This window comes from Motacilla alba, chromosome 1A (genome assembly GCF_015832195.1).
Source record: "Motacilla alba alba isolate MOTALB_02 chromosome 1A, Motacilla_alba_V1.0_pri, whole genome shotgun sequence".
NCBI classification, from domain to species: Eukaryota; Metazoa; Chordata; class Aves; order Passeriformes; family Motacillidae; genus Motacilla; species Motacilla alba.
This window is the reverse complement of record NC_052031.1, coordinates 25,576,675-25,596,790: the sequence shown is the minus strand read 5'-3', so window position 1 is coordinate 25,596,790 and position 20,116 is coordinate 25,576,675. Positions and strand designations below refer to the sequence as shown.

General features: G+C 36.7%; 1 protein-coding gene across 18 annotated transcripts in view; it reads left to right on the top strand.

Annotated features, from left to right (window-relative positions):
- The window catches only part of FOXP2 (forkhead box P2), a 405,492-nt gene that overhangs the window by 77,947 nt on the left and 307,429 nt on the right, over window positions 1-20,116 (top strand). For 2 of the 18 annotated variants that reach the window (XM_038153677.1, XM_038153672.1), the window contains exon 3: window positions 980-1,204. The exons of the other annotated variants lie outside the window; for them this stretch is intronic. The gene's annotated coding sequence lies outside the window, so the exon portion shown is untranslated. The remainder of the gene's footprint in view (window positions 1-979; window positions 1,205-20,116) is intronic. 18 annotated transcript variants of the gene reach the window in all.

Sequence of the window (20,116 nt, the reverse complement as noted above, 5' to 3'; positions counted from 1 at the left end):
TCATAGGTCATTGTAAAAGTTTGGAGTTCTCTTTTTCTGGTTATTGTCTTTTACAATATTAACTCACTTCAATCAGAGCTGTAGCCGCTACCCTTTAGCCAGTGCAGTACCAAAGTTATGGGCAACTCATTGTGTTAATTTTATTTACTTGCAGGAGCAGACACCCCAACAGGGCATTCCTCCTGGAATCTGAAGAAAGAAAATATTTTTTTTAGGAGATTACAGACACTTGTATCACAAACGTTCTAAATGAGAAACCATCAAAAACATGGTACCAGCACCCCCCACCCAAGGATTAACATTTTGGCTTTGAAATGTGCCTTAGGCTAAGTTTGGCATTAAACTCTCCAACCCAAGGCAGATTTTTTTTCAGATTTCTTTTAATCAGTCATGGTTTAGGAAGTGCAGAAGGTGGACAGCATTACGCTGATGCTTCCACGCAGATTGACAAGTTTGAAATTTTTGTGTCAAGACAGGAATGACTGGTATTAGGCAAATTTCTATTGAGTTTGAGGAAACAGTCATGAGGAACAGATCATCTCATGTTTGCTTCTCACACACCTTTCTGATTCTTCCCTCGTAAGCAATTTATGAAAGCACCTCTAGGTGTAAACAATTTCTACCATTGTGGCATCTGGGTGTTTAGTGATGTCAGCAATGAGATGCATTTGAGAAATCTAGAAACAATCTTGTTACATCCTGAAAATGAAACATCTCTGATGTTATGCAAATCACTACTTAAGTGCTTTTCTTCGCAACAAATAATTTCATCCTGCCTATTTTAAGATTATTTTCAACAAGCCTTTCTACTGATTTTGCTCTTGTAAATCCTGACATTTGCTTGCCTTATTGGTAAAAGAATAGTAAGACTTTGAGATGTTCCACTTAATTTGTTTGAAAAAAGCTTAAAAATATCAAAGGTAATGATTTATTTTAGTTTTTATTTTTTAACAGATGTTAGAAACCCATATCAAAATAGTATGTTTTTCACAGGATCATTGAGCAGTCCTGAGCTGGAAGGGATCCACCAGAAATATTGAAACCCATCTCCTGGCCCTGCACAGGCCATCCCCAAGAGTCACACCATGTCCAAGAACATTGTCCAAACACTTCTTGAACTCTGTCAGGCTTGGTGCTGTGACCACTTCCCTGGGGATCCTGTTTCAGTGCCCAAAGACCCTTTGGGTGAAGGACCTAATTCCAGGTATCTAACCTAAATACCCCCTGACACAGCTTCATATGTTTTGTTTCTTTTATAGTGCTTGTAAGCAGTTGCTGTGATGCCAGATTTTTTTTTTTTTTAGCTTTACTTGGTAACTTTTTAGAAAGAACAACTGTGTGTCTTGCATCAAGTGCCTAGCTCCTGTGCCTCCCTCAGGACAGTCTTCTCACTCAGGCTGCAATGAATGTACTTTATGTTTTGTTGCTTTTTACATGGAATGCTTTTAAAACCCCATGAACATACTTACTATTGTGCTTTTTCCTGTCCTGATGGAAAGATCAACAAAGAGAAACAGTGCCATTGCCCTTTCTAATTCAAAATTAATTGCAGTTTCTCCATTACTAGTTTTGCTTGCATTGGCTTGGTTTACCGTGCTCTCGAAGGCCATATCATTCCTAATGCAATTATGTTCATCACTGGCAGTTCTGTGTGCTGCTCTTTGGTGTTTGTATAAGTTGTGTTAACACTGAATCTTGACCAAGATTCATTACCACAAAGACAACTTTAAAAAACCCCACCAAACCTAATGTTTTATTTTTAAAATAGCAGACATGCGTGTGTTTGATGCAAACACGTGAATAGCATCCAGGAGATGGCAAGGTTCCAACTTGACATAGTCTGTGGTTCTGAGGTGTTCAATAGGGTGTAACCAGTACTGAAGCAGTACTCTTGGCCTGTCTTCTAATTCTGAAATGAAAGCAAGGTGTCACAGTTTTGGACACCCCTTCTATGGCATCTGTGGAGCTCAGTGACACTGTGTCACACAGCGCACCACTGAACAAGCTCCTTGGTGAACCAAGCACCAAGCAATGGCTTACAGCACAGCACGTTCTGCTGCTGAGGTGTACCTCGCCATTGCACAGTGAGCATCTGTCCTGTCACCTGCAGGAATGCAGCAAGAGGTGGCTGCTGACTGTCACTGACGTGTGTCTTGATCCCACGTAGCTGTAGCAACCAGCAGGAGATGCTCAACACATGTTTTGGTTCTAATTCTTGACCCTCACTAAATCCGAAGAAGCTGTAAGTCTATTAAATGCCTTCATCTGGTCCATTCTGTCTGCATGATCAAGTTAAAGAGTCAAGTTCCTTTTTCTATTTTCTTTGTATTTTTTGTTTTGTTTTGTTTTGTTTAATTTTTGGTTTTGGTTTTTGGTTTTGTTTTGTTTTTCTTCGCCATGCTATGTACAGTGGCTCATCTTCATTTTGGATCAGTTAAACATTGCATTTGGACTTTGCATTCATATTGCTCAGCTGTTTCACAGCTTGAATCTGCCTGTTTGCTGGTTCTTTCTCCTGCTATGAAACAGGATATTGTGGCTAACCTAATGTGTGGGCGTGGGCAAAGGATCTTGGACAAGACCTCAGAGTTTAGGTGTGCTTTGGGACTGCTTTGGTGTGTAGACAGTTCTCCACCTCCAGTCTGAATTGTAATGAAGTTTACTCTGGAACTGAATAGCTTGCCCAACTGCAATCCAAACAAAAACTACTGTTTAGAATTCAGGTGTCTTCATGGTTGTGTAACATTTATTTCAGATGTGGAAACTTTTATTGCAGAGAAGTTGGTTGTTCCTCAATGTTGTCTTTAGCTTAAGAATGTCAGATATAGCTGGACTCAGTAGTAAAAGTCCTGTTACAGAGTAAGTCCGTACTCAGTAAGTAAGGTTCATCTGCCTTTGGTTCAACAAGTTGAATAGAGCTGCGTTCAAAACCTGGGCAGTTCTTACTGGGTCTACAGATGTGTGTAAGATTACCTGAATTGCTGTGCTTGTTTTTACCAAATTAATTTTTAGTATGTGAGTCTTTGTAGGAACTCTAGATACAGCAGTGTAGGTTAAGAAAATGAAAATAATATAAAAAAATATACACAAATATATAAATATATAAATGAATGTATGTAATGATATAAATATATACATTTAAATAATAATATTTAATATTTATATACAATATCAGCATATTTTATTAATATAAACAAAAAGGGGAAGTGAAATATGAATTTTCAAGCTGCTGTCTTTCTCTCAGTGTGGTTTTCTGCTTCTAAGTTGTGGTTTGTTTTGCAGTATAATTTGGTGGGTTATTTTTTTTCCTTTTAAAAAGGCTAAAGGGTGAAAAAGTGTCCTTGAGAGGACTTCTTCCATGTACTTCTTCTTTTCTTTCCATAGGAATATAATTGTCATTGCCCCAAAGAAAGAATGGCACTCTTTGGGATGTGACTGGTTTGTTTGTATCAGTTATTTAGAAAAAGTGATAAATGCAATCTATAACTTCTGTGGGGAAATAGTCCTGTAAATTTTCTTTTTCCACAGCTGTTTTCGAAGCTGTGAAGAAAATGGTGCAACACTTCCATAACATTAAATTTGAGAAATAATTGCACTTGGCAGTTTTTGTTTGCAGCAATGCACGAAAGGCTGAAGGGTTTTGTACAGTTCAAAGAGCACATTCCACAGTTCTAGCAGTTGTCGGCTGCCTGCAGGGATCATTTGAATTTTCAAGGAAAAAAAGCATCGGAGTAATGCCCAGACCATTTGGTTTTATACTCTCAGCCCTCTCTTTTTAAATTTCACCTGTATGAAAAGTTACTGGAAATAAGCCATATACAAATGTGGCAAAACTTTATGTCACTTAAAAGCTCTTGTGTCGGATTTCATTGCTTCTTGATCTTTCCTATTAATACTTACTAATGTAGAGATTAATATGAGAAATAAAAATTGAGAAATAGCATTGTTCAAGCACATGGGGATGATGAGAGTGAAAAACAGCAAAAGGAAATCCCTGTGGATCCTGTAGTTGTTTGTAAGGTTATTGCATTAGCCAAATTGTAAATGGTACAAGACACCCTGTGTTACTTTGCTGTAGGAGAACCCTGGTTACAAAGGTAAACCCCTTTGTCTGGTGTGCCAAGCCTGGAAAATTTGCCAGCTCCTACATCACATTGCAGCTCTGTCACTTTCCAGAAATGTGTTGACTGTCACTGTGTGTCTATCTGAAGCTTCTGCTTATCTAACAGGAGGTGATGTGACTATTTTTATGCTACGTGCCCTAATAGGATTTTTGGTGAGGTAATTCCGTGGTCTTTCTCAAATTTTTTTTCCTATTGCTAGGGGTTTATTAGTTTTGGCTGCAGATTGTTGCATAGCTCCAAAACTCCAAAGTCCTTCTGTTTTCTGTCATGTACAAAGACAATTTTGAAGCTAAGAATGCTCTGAAGCACAGATAGTTTTTTCTCCCATCATTTCTGCTGGTTGCATGGTTTGTGTTGCTGAAATATCTCTCTCCTCCTTCCTTACAAAGTGCAGTGCCTTGAGCTGAATTCTGATGAGAGCTTGCGTAGGGTGAACCTCCTCAGGCTTGGTGCCCTTCTGCCCATGTGCCTCACCTGAAACTGCACAGCTCTTCAAGATCACTTCATTTGTGCCACTTCAATTAGCTTTTTAATAGTTAAAATCCTTAAAATACTCATTTTAGCTTTAAGAAATTAAGCTATATTTGTATGGAGCTTCTGTAGGATGCAGTTTTTCCATTTTAAAACAAATTTGTTTAGCTTTCTGTACCTTAGGTACACAAAACCTTGGAAATATATAATGTAAAATAAATCATAAGAATATCTGTCTGGGCTTGCTAAAGACAGCCACATTGCCACCATCAGAGATTTGTGTGGTGCTTCTGAACCTTGAAGTTGTCCCAATATGCATATTTGCTTGCTTTTTAATCTCACGTTTCCACTTTCTCACATTTTCCCTCAACATCTCATTCCTACTCAGTCCATTTTGTGCACAGCCTACATTCAAAGAAGCTGTCCTGGGCTGTACCTGCTGCAGCAGTTACTCTTTCATTTCTTCCCTTTACATCTAAACTCAGCATTTCTGAGGGTACAGCTACTCTGAGTTTCCTTCTCACAAAGCTATCACAGATATTTTTCTGCGTTCCTTTTTCTCAGCTGCAGTTAGGGTGATTTAAAAATAAGACTTCAGACCACATGTTTCTATTAATACTCATCTTGGGCACCCTCTCTAAATTTTGTCCTATTTTGTTTTCTGAAAGTTTACGCTGTTCCAGAGCATTTTACAGCATTTTATTGTGTTCAGCATCTCTTTGATACATCTTTCATTGCTTTTAATTAATGTAAAAGTTTCAATTTAAGGCTTTCTGTAAAGTCCTTCAATAAATTCTGTATATTGAAGTTGTAAATTGTTAGGAAAAGAACTGCAAAAACATGAGGAAAAACCTTCTTCCTGACTTGTTTTCAAAAGTGACAGTATTGTGATGTTGCAACATTGTGATATTGCACGCTAGTAAAATATAAATTTGGATTCATTTAGACAGAAAATAAATTCATTGAGAACATTTCAGAAATTCAAAACTAGAATGTTATATAGCTGTAATTGGAAGGCTGCTTGGTAAGATACAACATGGTCATACCAGTTGCCTGGCTAGATGTGTATGAAAAACCAATTTCCTGTCCTGTATCAGTTTTAAGTGCATAGTCTTAGTAGATGTAATCCAGAAGAATGGTTTGGTGTGTGTATCAATGCTTTATTTAGCTCATTTGCTGTATTAGTTGACAAAAGCACGCTGAATTAAATTCCTGAAAAAGTTTTTGCTTGTTGCGCTGACTTTGCGTGCTGGCTCCCTGATCCAGGGCAATCCATCCTAAGGATATTGTATAAAGTCATGCTAGTCTTAAAAATAGAGTTGCTTCTTCAGAAAGATTCCTGTCAGGAATACACCTCACATATTGTTTCACTGTAAGCACATCTCTTCCTGGGCTTTGTTTTATTTTGGGGTCCAAGTAATGGAGCATGCAAGATCAGCTATGTAAAGAATGAGAATTAATTTCTGTATGGCTGATGAAGTCATTCATGTGCCATACTTGAATTAATCTCCCCAGCCACCTGAAATGAAAAACACTTGTTCATTAGGCTTGTAAAATAAATTTCACAGGACATTGCAGCCCAGAATTACTGGATGTGTGCAAACAACATTCTTCACTGGACTGTTGATTGCACCGTGTGGGACATCTCTGTTTTCTCATGGGTTCATGTGATTAAATTGCACATTTGACAGCACTTTTCTTTCTATCAGGGCTATAGTTTTAAGCTCAAAGTTACTGTTTATGGAAAGTTGTCAACCAAATTGAACGTTGTGCTCTTATCTGTTGGGAATGTCCTGGTTTGCAAAGTCTTCTGTCTAAGGAGAGATAAAGGGGGCTGTAAGTTTTAGAGCAAAAAACATTTAGAGGAGTCTCTGGTGGCACAGATGTTAATAGGTGTGATTTTCAGCTGGAGGATTTTTATTGTGGTTGTTATTTTTTGGGATTTTTGAAAAATATTTTTAATTGATAATGTGGAATGTTTTATTTATCCTCCTTTTCATAACCAAAAAACCTGAGCAAGGCTATGCATACAATGTCAAAATAAATCTTTACGTAATAAGAGAGAAATGAGCAAATGAGCAAAACTGGAATTTACTGCGCTGAATAAACAAATTTAAGCCTTTTTTAGTAGTATTCTTTTTACAAATTACAAAGATTGAAAAAATGTGGCTGAGGAAATCCAGTGTGTTTTGTGTAAATAATTACTGTGCTCATCCAGCCTTTCAGATTACATCAGTTCAGTAAAACAAGGACAACTGATTGATCTTAGATCTTCAGCTTTGAAAAGGAAATTTTATAATTAGTAGAAGAGCTTATATTACCTTCCTGGTTTACAGAGTCCTGTGGAATGCATAAACAAAAAGTTGCATTAATGATCAGTTTTCAGCACAGTGGGCAAGTAACAATGGGTGGTGCAAAATGGCAACACATGCTGAGAAGGAGCTGGGGCTGCTTCTGTGCATCAAAATTCTTCCTACCAAATAATGACACGTACATGTTTTTTCCTTCTATTCACATAAAATGTTTATTCATTATATATTGTAATGTCCAAAAAGAAAAAAAGGAGAAGAAGAAAAAAAACACCAAGAAAAGACTCTGGATATTTTGGAGAATATTCCCACAAGCATTAGAACACATTTAAATAAAGTGATATTATACCTTCAGTTTGAGTAGCTTTTGTAGTCTGGTTGTTTCATCAATGGAAAATATTGCAGGAACAGAAATGGTCCAGCAAAGGCCTCTGAAAATAACTGGAGGTATAGAAATTATTTCATATGGGTAGAGATTAAGAAGATTAGTATCGTGTGCTGATTAAAAAGAGGTAGGTGATATATAAAACACTAAATAGTATAGAGGTAAATGATATGTGAAATGATAATGGTATAGAGAGCTAAAGTTTGAAAATCTCTATTTTTTCTAAGAAACCAGGGAGTGGGATATAGTCAAATAAATAAATAAATGAGTAAAACAGCGATGGAATAAAATCAGTACCTTTAAAGGCAGGCTGTGTATGACAAAACTTTTTCTGGCTTTGGGATGTTACTTGTTTAGAGAAAAAACTGAGTTACATGGAGTAAATATTGAAATGAATAGCTATTAATCCCCTAAGTTAGATGGTAGTAATAATAATAATAAAAATAATCAGAATGTATCTAATATATCATGTTCAAAAGAGAGTGTTATTCTTAAACTCTTTGTGCTTCCTACATTCCAAGTTACATTCCTTCCATTTTTCCTGCATCCTGTAAATTTTTACTAACAAAAAATATTTTCATTATAACAAGAGCACATTTATTAGAAGTTTTGATGGAGATGATATCATTAATAATATATTAACTGTGTTTTGTGAAGTCCAGTCAATCTGTTGGTTGCTCTAGTTTTATCTTTAACTGCTTGCAATACACTACTTCTGGCTGCAAAATAAGCAGCTGTAAGCTTTTATTAACCCTTCAGAAACTATTAATGATCTTCCTAATGATGTTAAAACCCCATTTAGACAGACAAATTCTTTGAATTTTAATACAATTACTAATGTAAAGATTTGTTATTTTAAATAGGAATGCATTTTTTTCTCAGCTTTGCACATGATGCATAAACACCTGCTTAGGAAATACTTGGCATTGCATAGCTTTGTATTTATTTTCATATAATTAAAAATACTAAACCTGAAAAATTGTTGAATGATAATGTGTATAATCAAAACAGACTTTTAAAATTTCACTGAATCTTGTGTATGTATTTCATGGAGGGAAAAAAAAGTTTTCTAACTTTCTGTCTTCTTAAAATTAATTTCTAACTTCTTTCAATTTTTTTTTGATTCATTATATTCAAGTATTTTTCCTCTAGTAGTTGCTATTCCTTTCTCGTAACTGAATGTCTTTTCTTTATACTGGCTTCTTAAATCCTTTTGCATTGCCTTTTGCCATTCTTTCTTTAATCTTTTTCCTTCTGTTTAATTTTTAAATCCTTTGCCCTTTATCTTTTTTCAGTCTTTTTAGCTGCTCTCTTCTCCTTTCCTCTCCTCTCCTTTGATTCTCTTTTAAACATTACTGCTTCTTAACATTGTGTTCTTTCATGGGTTTTTTCTTTCTTTTTGTTTTTTTGTCTTTTAAAATTTTTTCTAAAGTTGTTCTTTAGTATGCCATCACACAAGGAAAAATGGAAACAAATGCTAGTGGAACTAGAAACAAATAAACACAGAAAGCAGGAATGTTCAAGGAAAAGATGAAACATTTATCTGTTTACTGAAAAGAAAAACCTTATTTACTTTTTAGTGGGCATTGAAACATTTTTACCTGAGTGTTTTTTCCCTGATACTACATCCCGTGTTTCAAACCTAAAGCAATTATCATTTCAGTATTTCATGGTACTATGGTGCTAGATGTTTGTTTTTTTACTTTCTTCTTCCTGACAGATGCCTTTCTTGCATAGAAGTCTGCACAAGCTCTGTCTTGTGCTTTACAATGCATCTTTGAATCTGGCGTTTTTGAATGCATTATTTAGTAAACAGCAGATCTCTCTGTAGTCTTATATAGACTTCTAAAAAATTGATTATATTAGAGAAAATAAAGATTTAATATTTGAATACAAGCATTCATTTCAATCAAGTTAAAAGACCAATGTAGACATTCTTCAGAGTAACCAGGAAATATGTAATTAAGTTATTTGCTCTGTAGTTAGTTAGTAGTTACTTAGTAACTTATGCATTTTTAAGAAGGAGACCTTTCATTTGATGTACATAACAATAGACTTCCTCAGGTTTGTTACAATATTTTTTTTAATGTTTAATTTTTAATTTACTCTGAATTGCCTGTAACATGACTAGAGTATGAAGCCTGTATGCAGAAACATTATGAGAAACTGGGGAAATTAAATACTGTAGAATATACTACATTGCAGTTTAAATATATTTTGCAATATTCTCCTATGCAAGTTTTTGTATAGATTAGTACATGGAGGTGGCCTTGTCAGGATTATGTAAGTTTCTAAATAAATTGTTGTGTTGAACAGGAGAAATTTACCAAAGAGAAGTTTAACTACTGTATCTGTTTCTCTCTAGTTCCCAAATTTGTGTGCCTATGAGCCACTCTGTAGATCTATGAGTATGTGGCAATGGAAATGAATTTAAAAACTGATGTAAAAGAATTTTGGATTTCATTAAAAGTTTGTAAAAGCCACTGAGAGCAAGAAACCAGCTCCGTGTCACAGAAGGGTCTATGCAAGTGCATTTGGGGGCTTTCTCTGTCTTTAATAAATATTGCCAATCAGAAAATAAGATATTCCAAAAGGAAGATAATGAGTTTCAAAATGGAAATGTTTTTGGAAATGTTAAAGTTTCAGTACTCTTGCACTGAAAGGGCATCTGAAAAGCCCATGGTGGGATAGTTGGCTGGCATCAGAGTCCATGTGCTTTCCCTAATCACTGAACTATCTGTAGGATATCATCATCTGACAGTGGGAGTGTTCCTGACTCTTCTGAGGTGCTGCCAAACCAGCAGAGCTGTTGGTGTTGGGGCGCAGTGTCTGTGTGCAGGGGGCTCTGCTTCCAGGCACCCCAGCAGAGCTGCAGTGGTTGACTCTGGCAGGGGTGCCTGTGTGCTCAGACACAAGGTTATCATCCAGGCTGAGTGGCATTGCACTCAAATCCACTCGTGGTGCGTTGAACCAAGGGTGGCTGGTTTTGATAGGAAAGTATTTCCATCCCTGAGATTGTGTCATCCTAGCTGATTTTAAAACATTGCTTAGAATAATGAAGAAGGAAGCCGAGATGACAAAGGTCTGTCCATGAAAGTTCTTGAAATTTGTTGATTATTTTGGGTATTTTTCCTGTCTGGGTTGTGGCTGCTACAATCGTATTTCCAGTTGTTGAGAGCACTACAGAATCTGTGAAGATGCTCTGGCAGCCACTGCAGTAGTTGGTTCTTCTTCAATAGAAAATAATGAAAACTTATTTTAGAGGAAATAGAGTGTTTCTTGCTGACTTTTTACCCAGAATTTTTTACCTTGAGAGTCGTCAACTCACCAAAAATAATTTGAGAAACAATAAAATCTTGATATAATAGGTCACTAAGCAACTAAGAGCATTTTTGTTTTGTCTTAAACCTGTTATTACTAATATTTTTAAGAAAACAGGAATTGTTGTGACTGTGAGCAAAAGGTTTTTATGAGCAAAATGTCAGTTGCAAATGATTTTAAAAGGAGTCGATACTGCCTGGTAATATGTACTAACTAGCGGATTGAGGAATTCTCTATTGCCAACATTCAGACACTTGAGAAAGATTATGTACAGGCAAGAGAGGAGAACCTGCCTTTGCACAGCACTAGATGTGTGAGCACACAGAGGGGTCTGCCCTGAGCTGTGTGCAGATGAGGCTGCACCTCTTTTCTTTGGAGCACTAGTTCCACCAGCCTGACAGAGCCAGTGGTCAGCGCTGATTATTTTACATTTGGAGCCTGATTGACAGAAGTAAATCACCATAAAAACTTCATTGCACAAAAGAGAAAGTCATCAAAATCCCCAGCATGTAACTATTTATTTTCTTTTGAGCTGTGCATCACAAGTTTTCTTGAAGATAGTTTTCCTGTGTAGTGTTCTACCCTATGTGAAGAAAACCTTTCCTAGGTGTTAAGAGAATGGGTTTCAGTAGAAGATGAGAGTGGGGACTGAATGGTCACATTTAAACCAATGCTGGCTTTTTGTGCCAATGGATAGAGGAAGAAATGGTTCCTGTCAGGTCTGGAGCCAGCTATGGAGGGAGAAGAGCAGGGAGAATGGAGCATTGAGGGGAGGAGTGTGCTCGACTCTGTCTTAGGAACTGTCCCTGTTTGTACATTTTTCTCTAGTACTGTCTGTGCTTGAGTGAAGAGTACACTGCTTGCTGAACCCAAATATGTCTGAAACCTGTAGTCCAATATAAAACTGGGCACTACATTTCATATTGTAAGATGTGAAGGAAGGGTGGTCTTTTATATAAATTTGCACTGTAAACATGCCAGGCATTTATGATGGAAGATCTTAGGTTTTGGAAACTTTTTTGTATTTTTTTCCTTAGACACACATAACTTGCACTTCCTTTCACAGGCTCCATAATAATATTGCATAAAGTGCCAATTGCTTTGCTGCTGCAAATCTTTCAGTGAATTTTCATGTGCTGACATTACTCTAGTTATTTATTAGTACTGATTATTGGTGAGAAAAAGAAAATGTTTCCTGTCTCTAACCAGCTGAACAGATACATTCATTTTCTGAAGTGAGTTGTTTCTCAGTTGAGCAGTAGTCTATTTGGATTTAATGAGTTTATTCTTGTTTCCAGACCTGGAGAATGATGCAAAATCTTTTCACAGATTTCAAGTACAACAGTTTTGGGTTTTTTTTCCTCCAAGCAGCACTGTGGAGATATCTTAGCGAATTTAATTTCCCATTCTGAAACTATTTTTAATTGAAAGAAAACCAAGGGATGACTAAAAATTGTAGGTTTGATGGTGATTTGAGTTCTTTCAGTGGAGTCTTATATATGTAAATGCAGGTGTACATGTTTGTGAGCATGTAGCATGCAACTTTAATACCTGTAATATTTCTCTCTGTGCTCTAAGGTATTCTGAGAAGAGCAAAGAATCAAGAATGATACTGTGTTAGAATCAAGAATGATACTGTGTTAGGAAAAAAAAAAAGTCACAAAGGGCAAACTGTGCATGGATCTCTTGTAGTTTTTCTGTTCTACAGAAAAAAAACCAACTTTGAGTCAGAATTCTGCATGAAAACTTGTTTTTAAAATGTGTTGCTTTGATCAAAAGCTATAATATAAATTGGTTCAAATGATCATACACTACTTTTAAACAGAGAAATTGAGATATATTCTGGCTAGGCATTGACAGCATAAATTCAGAACTCACAGACCACCATAACAGAACTAAGTGACAGGGTGAATATTTTACTTTGGTAGTATGCTCTAGTGTTAATTTATTAATATCCTTTTACTGCATTTGATTTTTTCTCACTCTTTTCAATATGGTAAACATATGTAATTCACTGCTCCGCATGACTAGCATTTTTATCTTGTAGCATTAAACCCTGTCATTGCTTTTTCAAAACCACTTAGAAAATATTAAGTAATCATGAGGGTTTTTGCTAATTGCATGGGCTTTAATTTGTCACTTTAAGTGTTCTAATTATTTCTTCGTGAGCTTATCAGCAAACTCTTAAATAGGACCTCACTGCAAATTAGGCCCTTGGGCCGGGTTATTTATTTTGACCCGAACTTCAATTGAATATTATGATTAAAAATAAGTGAAGAATAAATACATTTTAATAATGGTCTTTAAAACTGGAAAAATTAAAATCTAAGCAAAATGTAAGAGGAACTATCACATATCATTATAATAATGGAAGTTCTGCCACATCTTCTTGAAGCTACAAATGCTACAGCTATAAAGCAAATTGAATACTGAAAATAGTCCTTCTCAAGCACTTTTTGAGAAGTTTATGCTAAGTATGGGATATGAAACTGTGTGAAACTGACTGACCTTACTTCAAACTTATACTGGAAGGCTGAGAACAGTTTGTCTAAAGTTCAGTTTGTTCAGTAAAAATATTGTAGAGGCGGAGGAGAATTGAAAGTAGTTAGGAAATATTTCTGTTCATAGTGTGGCTTGGCAGGTCTTTCTCACCTCAGCATACCTGGATGAACTTGATTTAACAGCATCCCACTTTTTATTCTTAGCAAAAATAATCTCTATAAAACATATTCGTCTGCATCGGAGATTGTTCAGATAGGAAGAGATTCCAATTTTCAATACTTTCAACATGCTCTAAATATGACAAAAAACATGTGTTACAGCCAATAGAAAATGGATTTAGTAATGATCACTGGCTTCACTCAGCATGCCAACAAGACAGACATAAGACAGCATCCTGTTAGTGCCACCTCACTGCAGCCTTGAATTGAAACAAGGATCTGCAACAAGACTAATCCACTGAAGAAATACAGAGTAGGGAATAATTATCTGGGTAGCAGCTCCTTAGAAAAAGGTTTTAGGATTGTAGATGTTCCCAACCAAAGATGCAAAACTGATGTGATACAATTCTAGAAAGTGCAAACATTGGAAAATTAAGTATGAAGTCTGAAGGTATAGAAGATTTAGGAATGCTCAGGTTTAATGCTCATGTATTCAGTTCTGGGCACTTCAGAAAAGATGGGGATGAACTATACAGATGAGAGTCTGTATAAAAGCAATGGCAATTACAGGTTTAGAAAAATTGATAGCTTAAAGAAGAGGAGGATGAGAGAGGCAAGATAAATCTTTAAATGCATTAGAAAGCTGCTGCAATGTTCACCTTTCTCCAGGTGGCTAAAAGCAGAAATAGTGGCTCTAAATTACAGTGAAATAGATCAAGGTTAGACATTGGGTATACTTTGGGGTCGGAGGATGGAACATTAGAATAGATGCTCTCTGAGCCTTTCATAACTGTAAGCCTTTAAGAACTCCCAGGCACAGGCTGCTGATTCCAGTCTGGAATAGGACAAGTGGACTGTGGGACTTTCTGCAATCCCTTTTGTCCCTATGGTGCCCTGCCAGTAATCATGAAGTGTTCTTACCCACCTCGGGGTGGTCCACTGGTCAGCCTCTTCTGTGCATGGTATGTTCTGAAACCTTTTAATGCTGTCAGCCTGGCTTCTCAAGTAGAGGTTCTTAACAAAAATGGGACAAAGCTCAGTGACAGACTTCATTAACCTACTGTGAATCCTTATGTACTGAGCACTTTAATAAACTAACATCTGTCTAGGGTAGTAACTGCTAAGATAATTTCCATATTTTAGTGTGTGATTAATCAATCACATTGTGCAAGAACTTGATTCATGGGACAGGACTAAATCTAATTTCGCTGAACTGGTATGGGAGGGTGTTAAACATTGAGGCGCCTAGCTGTACACTGAGTAGAAGAAAATCCAGCTTTTCCTATCATTTGGTCCCAAAGGCAGATGAGATAAAAAGAAGCTTTGGGTGACATTCATGGTGTAAGGAATCACCACCAGCAGTATTAACCGTACTATCCTCTGGTTATGGCAATGAATCTAGAGTCAGTAATTCACTTCAGTTGTAAGTGGGACAACTCCAAACTCCAACATGCAGATTCTGCTTTATGCACATTTCATCATATAACAAAATAAAAACAGAAGGAGCAGGAACAATCTTGCACTGCCTTTATTGTCATGGTTATACTGATGACTTGTAAATCTGTCTGGGCACCAATGTTATTACTCCTTCCATCTAGTCTTGTGTCCCAAGCTGGATCTCTAACATGATGTCTTTTAATTATCTTATCATTCCAAAACAGATCTCTATCCACTTTTCTCCTTTTCTATCACAAATGACAAGAATATTATCCTTCTTGTCACTCAGATTCAGTGACTCAGGGTTATTTTTTACTCTTACTTTCCTCGTGCTTCATGCATCCTGACCAGGACCAGATCCTACATATTTTTATTTTTGATATTATTCAGATCCATTTTTTCCTTTGATCCTTCTGGTAAATTTCTTATTCAGATCTTCTTGCCTAACTTTCACAATTTTTTCCTTTATTTTTTGTTGTTCGTTTGTAAATTAAATGTTGCCTCCCTTAAAGCAAACTGTAGTCACAGAACTCCTTCTTTTAGTCTGCTTGTGTTTTCATATCCCTTCCTGTTTTATATTCTCAAGGCCTCTTGCCTCAAATTTAAGTTACTCACTGAAGCTTTACATATGTGCTTTCTAGATGTGCTGAGCAGTCCAGCAATAGATTGAGAGGGGGTGGAAAACGTTGGTGGAACCAAATGAAGTATAAGTGCTACATAGATTATTTTTGAGAAAGTTTGTTTGTTAGGTCCAAAATTTTAGGAAATTTATCTCTGAACTTTGTCTTTTGTGTGTCTTTTTTTGTATAATCAAGTATTATGTCATGCCTGTTCATTCCACTTGCACTTGTAGGTGTCTCCTTCTACTTCCAGACTTGTCTACATGTTTGAAGACAGTTTCTCTCACAACTATATTTTCTTTTCTATAGCTGTGTATCCATGAGAGAACCTCATGAGCTCATCAAAAAAGCCAGTGCTGCATTTGCTTATGCATCCTTTTTATAAGCCCACCTCTGCCTTCTTGTACATCAGTCCAGAGTTTTCACACACAGAATTTGCTTCTATTCTTTATTTTTCTGTAGAAATTCTGTAGTGGTTTGTCACTAGATAATACATTTATTTAGGCATAAACTATCCTTTAAAGCATCTGAAAAGCATCCTACAACAGTGAGGCTGAAGTCCACAGAACTGAAATAAATTCATTTTTCAAGTTAATAGTTGCCTTTTCTGCATTCTGAGTCCTCGTTCTTCCATTCTGTCTTCCATTAAGGCATGATTTTTTTTTGTTGTTGAAAGGTAAAATATACAGCCTGCCTGTGAGGCCACTATTAATTCCACACTATCTCTCTTTTATAGTGCAGCTGGCACCCTACCCTCAGGAGAGCAAGCTCATCACTTCTACCACATGCTTGTTCTCTACCAGTTCAGGCAGCAGGAATCCTAAGTTAGCTATCAAATATTGGTCTTGCCCGTGGCAGCGCAGAGCATTCCACAGTGCCTCTGGGCCAGCTGAAAATAATTTCTAGCACAGTTGGAGTGAAACTACAGAGGTGTAACAAAGACGAGTCCTGAGGATGGTGATATTCAGTATTCTCTCCAGCAATAAACAAAGATTTGCAAAATCAGTGAAATAAAATAAAAATAGTATAGATTTAATGCAGCTTTTGAAAATATTGCATCTTGTCCAGAGTGTTAGAAGTAACAAAACTACCTCTGGTCACAGGTGAAATTATATTGCTGACTTTTTAGACATGTTGTATGCTTCCAACACCAAATTCTCAACTTCACTTATTTTTATTTTAGTAATATTTTCCATACATTTGTGCATATTCTTATCATAGGGCTTTTATATTCTTCATTTGCTTACTGCAAATATGCACAAGGATTTCCAGACAGGTGTTCAGTTAAAAGACAAAATAATTAGCCATTACCAGGTAGTTTAAGGCATCTCTTTTAAGGCAGAAGCTTCCTATAATTAAAGATTATGCTGTTATTTGTATGATGATACTTTGCATTTGCTTTGACCATCTGAGAGATGCTCAGATTTTTTTGTCCTTAAACATATAATGATGTCCAAGAGCAATATGTCTATCTATGCTTATCTCTGCCTTTACTGCACTTTGCTATCCTTAGGTTTGATAGGAGTACTTAAATGGCTCCTTTACCTTCTCAGAATAGTTCTGAATATTTTCAAAACACAGGTGTTTTAACTTTGTAGAGTTTTGTTCAACTGAGTGTGTGTCATAGGCAATTCTCCTTCTCCACATATTTTTAACTGACTATAACTTGCTCTCTGCTTTTGAAGAATTTTGAAGAGTGGGAAAGCTGCCTTCTCTTTAGTGTTACTCTGCTGCCATGCAACACTTTCGACTTTCCTGTCATCCTATTACCATAATAATTGGCACTGTTTTCTGTATGTTGTCTAGAGAATTATTCCACAAAAAGGGAGAATCTGTCTCTCATTAGGTCCCCAGCTCATGGGTAACTGTATCATGCTGATTGTATTGAATCCTGCAGTGATAGACAGTGGCACTACGCTTTTTACAAGATTATAGTATAGAGTTTTGTGGAACAGAAGACTCTTGGTACTGTGGTTGAGTTGAACATCCTCTCCTTTCCTAAAACTTTCGTCTTCTCCCCAGCTGAGTTGGTTACTGAGATCCAGAATCTGTCCAGACAAGACTTCTATCCCTGGCTTTGTGGGATCGTGTTTCTCAGCACGAAATGCTGTACTGTGCACCCAGGGAAGACCTAGCTCTTGCAGCTCATGGCTGTCCTGTGCTGCTCCATCATTTTTCTGGGGAGGCAGAGACATCTGCAGGGTTTGCGGCTGTTGGGACCCTAGGATTTTTCCTTTTGAGCTGTCTGGAGCCCGGGAGGTAATGCAGGCATGGGCTGAAGTAGAAAGGAGAGGACAAAGGTCTGGAGGCAGAGGGGCTAAAGGACCCACTAGTGTGGTGCTGGCTTGGGGCAGGCCACTGAAGGCAATGCAGAGCAGTGCTTGGGACACTTTCAGGGCAGTATCAGGCTGGTTTTGCCCTTCAGAGTTGTGTAGTGTGTAAGCACGTAATCTAAATGAATGCGTTTGAATACATTCAGGGTCAAGATACTTTTGTGGTACTAGTGTATTGCCTATTGCTAACATCTGTCTGGTACAAATGGAAATACAATCTGCTTATTTCATGAAGGATGTCACATGTTCATGAACTGAGAAGAGCTTTTGGACATTTGCTGATTCTAAATTTGACTGTGGTCAGAGGTTAAACGTTGAGAATTCTATCATGTGTTAGCCCATCTGGTTCTCAGTTATTTTTGTGACAAGGCAATATGTGGCAATACCATATTATTATTGTTTGATAATAGTTTTAAAGTATTTTGTCAAAAGGGCTATTAAATGTATTTTTCTGTATCTGGAAAATGTGCTTCCCTCACATGAAGAACTGTCATTCTCTAAAAATTACAGATTAGGTGCATTTACAAAGCAGCTCCCTCTTGACCATATACATGTTTTGTTTCAGTGGCATGCAGTATGCCTTTTGAGGCTTAGGAAATGTTCTTCCTCATCCATGTAGCTTAAAATCTACCAGCTGGGTGCTCTTGGATTTCAGTACTGGCAGTTCTTCCTTTTTTGCCTTAGTCATTTGGTGGCTGTGCTGCTGCGTTCTTGCAACATTCTTCAAAGCAATAAACTTCCTCTGAAGAGCTAAGAAGCTGAGTGTCCCAGGCCTCCATTTTATATAGATGCACATGTATTGGAAGGAACTTTTATTAAGTTATTTAAGTTTTAACCACTAAGTAGATGCAATTTCATTACCTTGCACTCTCAACCATGTCAATAAGGATGCCACAAATGTTTGTTTTATCTGAAATTTTTTAATAATTTCTAGATTTTTTCAGTCTTATTTGTAGAAATTATCACTTTTCTTGTTCTTTTCCTAAATATTATTTTTGATTTATTTATATCTTTGTATTAATTTTTACCTGCGCACTAGCAAAGTCATTTCTGCACTCATTACTTGTTAGTCTCTTATGCTATCTTTGTCCAGAGACATGAAATGTGCTCTTCGTCATTATTGTTTTAAGAAGCATATTGATTAAAAAAAAGAAATTCCACCCAAGAGTCTGTGAAATAGTAATAGATTTTCATTTATATGAAAATAAAAATTTGAAATTCCTTACTCAAAACATACTACATACAATAAAAAATATCAACTGGCATATTTAGAAGATTTTGTCATAAAATATAGTGTTACAGGCATGCTCAGCAATGAGGAAGCCTTTTGAGCTGTTTTTGTAACAAAGAATATATGGGGAGTTAAGTAGAACAGCTGTGATACAGACTCATAGTGACATTGCCGGATTAATAACTATAGACTGAAGTTCAGTCCCTTCTGAAATTGTGTGTGAGAGACAATTGTATGTGTGCTTGAAACTGGAAGGTTTTATTTATTTATTTCAATTTCTTTTCTGCTTTTCATACAGAAAATAAAAAAAAAGACCCTTTGGACTTGAAGCAAAGACCCCAACCAGCATTCTGATTTGCCTCACTCAAAGTCCCTACTGTATTTATTTTCCTGAAGCTTTTTTCTTTCCTTTCTTTTTTTTAATAAACACTTATAAAACTATATTGCTTGAAGTTGCTATCCAGCCAAAATACCTGTGAAATGCTTACCTGCCTTGAGTACCTATGTTCCCTTGCTCCTGTGTTCATTTCTTGCCTGTTTTTTATTGTAGTGTTATACTTGCCCTTCCTACAGTCTTTTCTATATTTCTAGAAATGCATTGTCCTGAAGGATCAGATCAGCTTTGTTTATTTTGTAATTATGTGGAGACTCAGACAGTGGCTGAGTTGTGTGCCAATTTCCATGTGGAGTACTAAGACTCCTGCCTGGAAAAATAAGATGCCATCAGGAAGTCACACTCTGAAAGAGTCATGAAATAACTCATCTAGGACTCCTGTCAGTCTTGATACTGTGTGAATTGGCTACTGATAGCTGAAAAAGTAGATGGAACCTTTGTGTGGTTAAAAAGGAGATCGGATTAAAGGCAATGATAAGTGGAGTGTGAGACAGTGTCTGCTATATAGGTGTAGTTAAAGGTGAATATATGGGCAGATGAGTTAGCACCTTCTGGGGTTGAAGGTTTGTAGAGACATAGGTTTAAAATGTAGATTAACAGGGGAAGTGTTACAAGGCCAGGCAAGATTTAATCCTGAAAAAGGCATCAGGCAGGAAGAAAATGTTCTGCATTGGCGAAGTTTAGATTGCCCTTCCACAAATACTGTCTGATTAGCTACAGGCAGCTAAGACCAAATATCACACCAGTGTTTTGAGGTGGGTGTGTAATTAGATGTGGATGTGTGCCCACAGTGTAGATGGTTTTATCAGATTTTTTTTGCACAGCATTTTT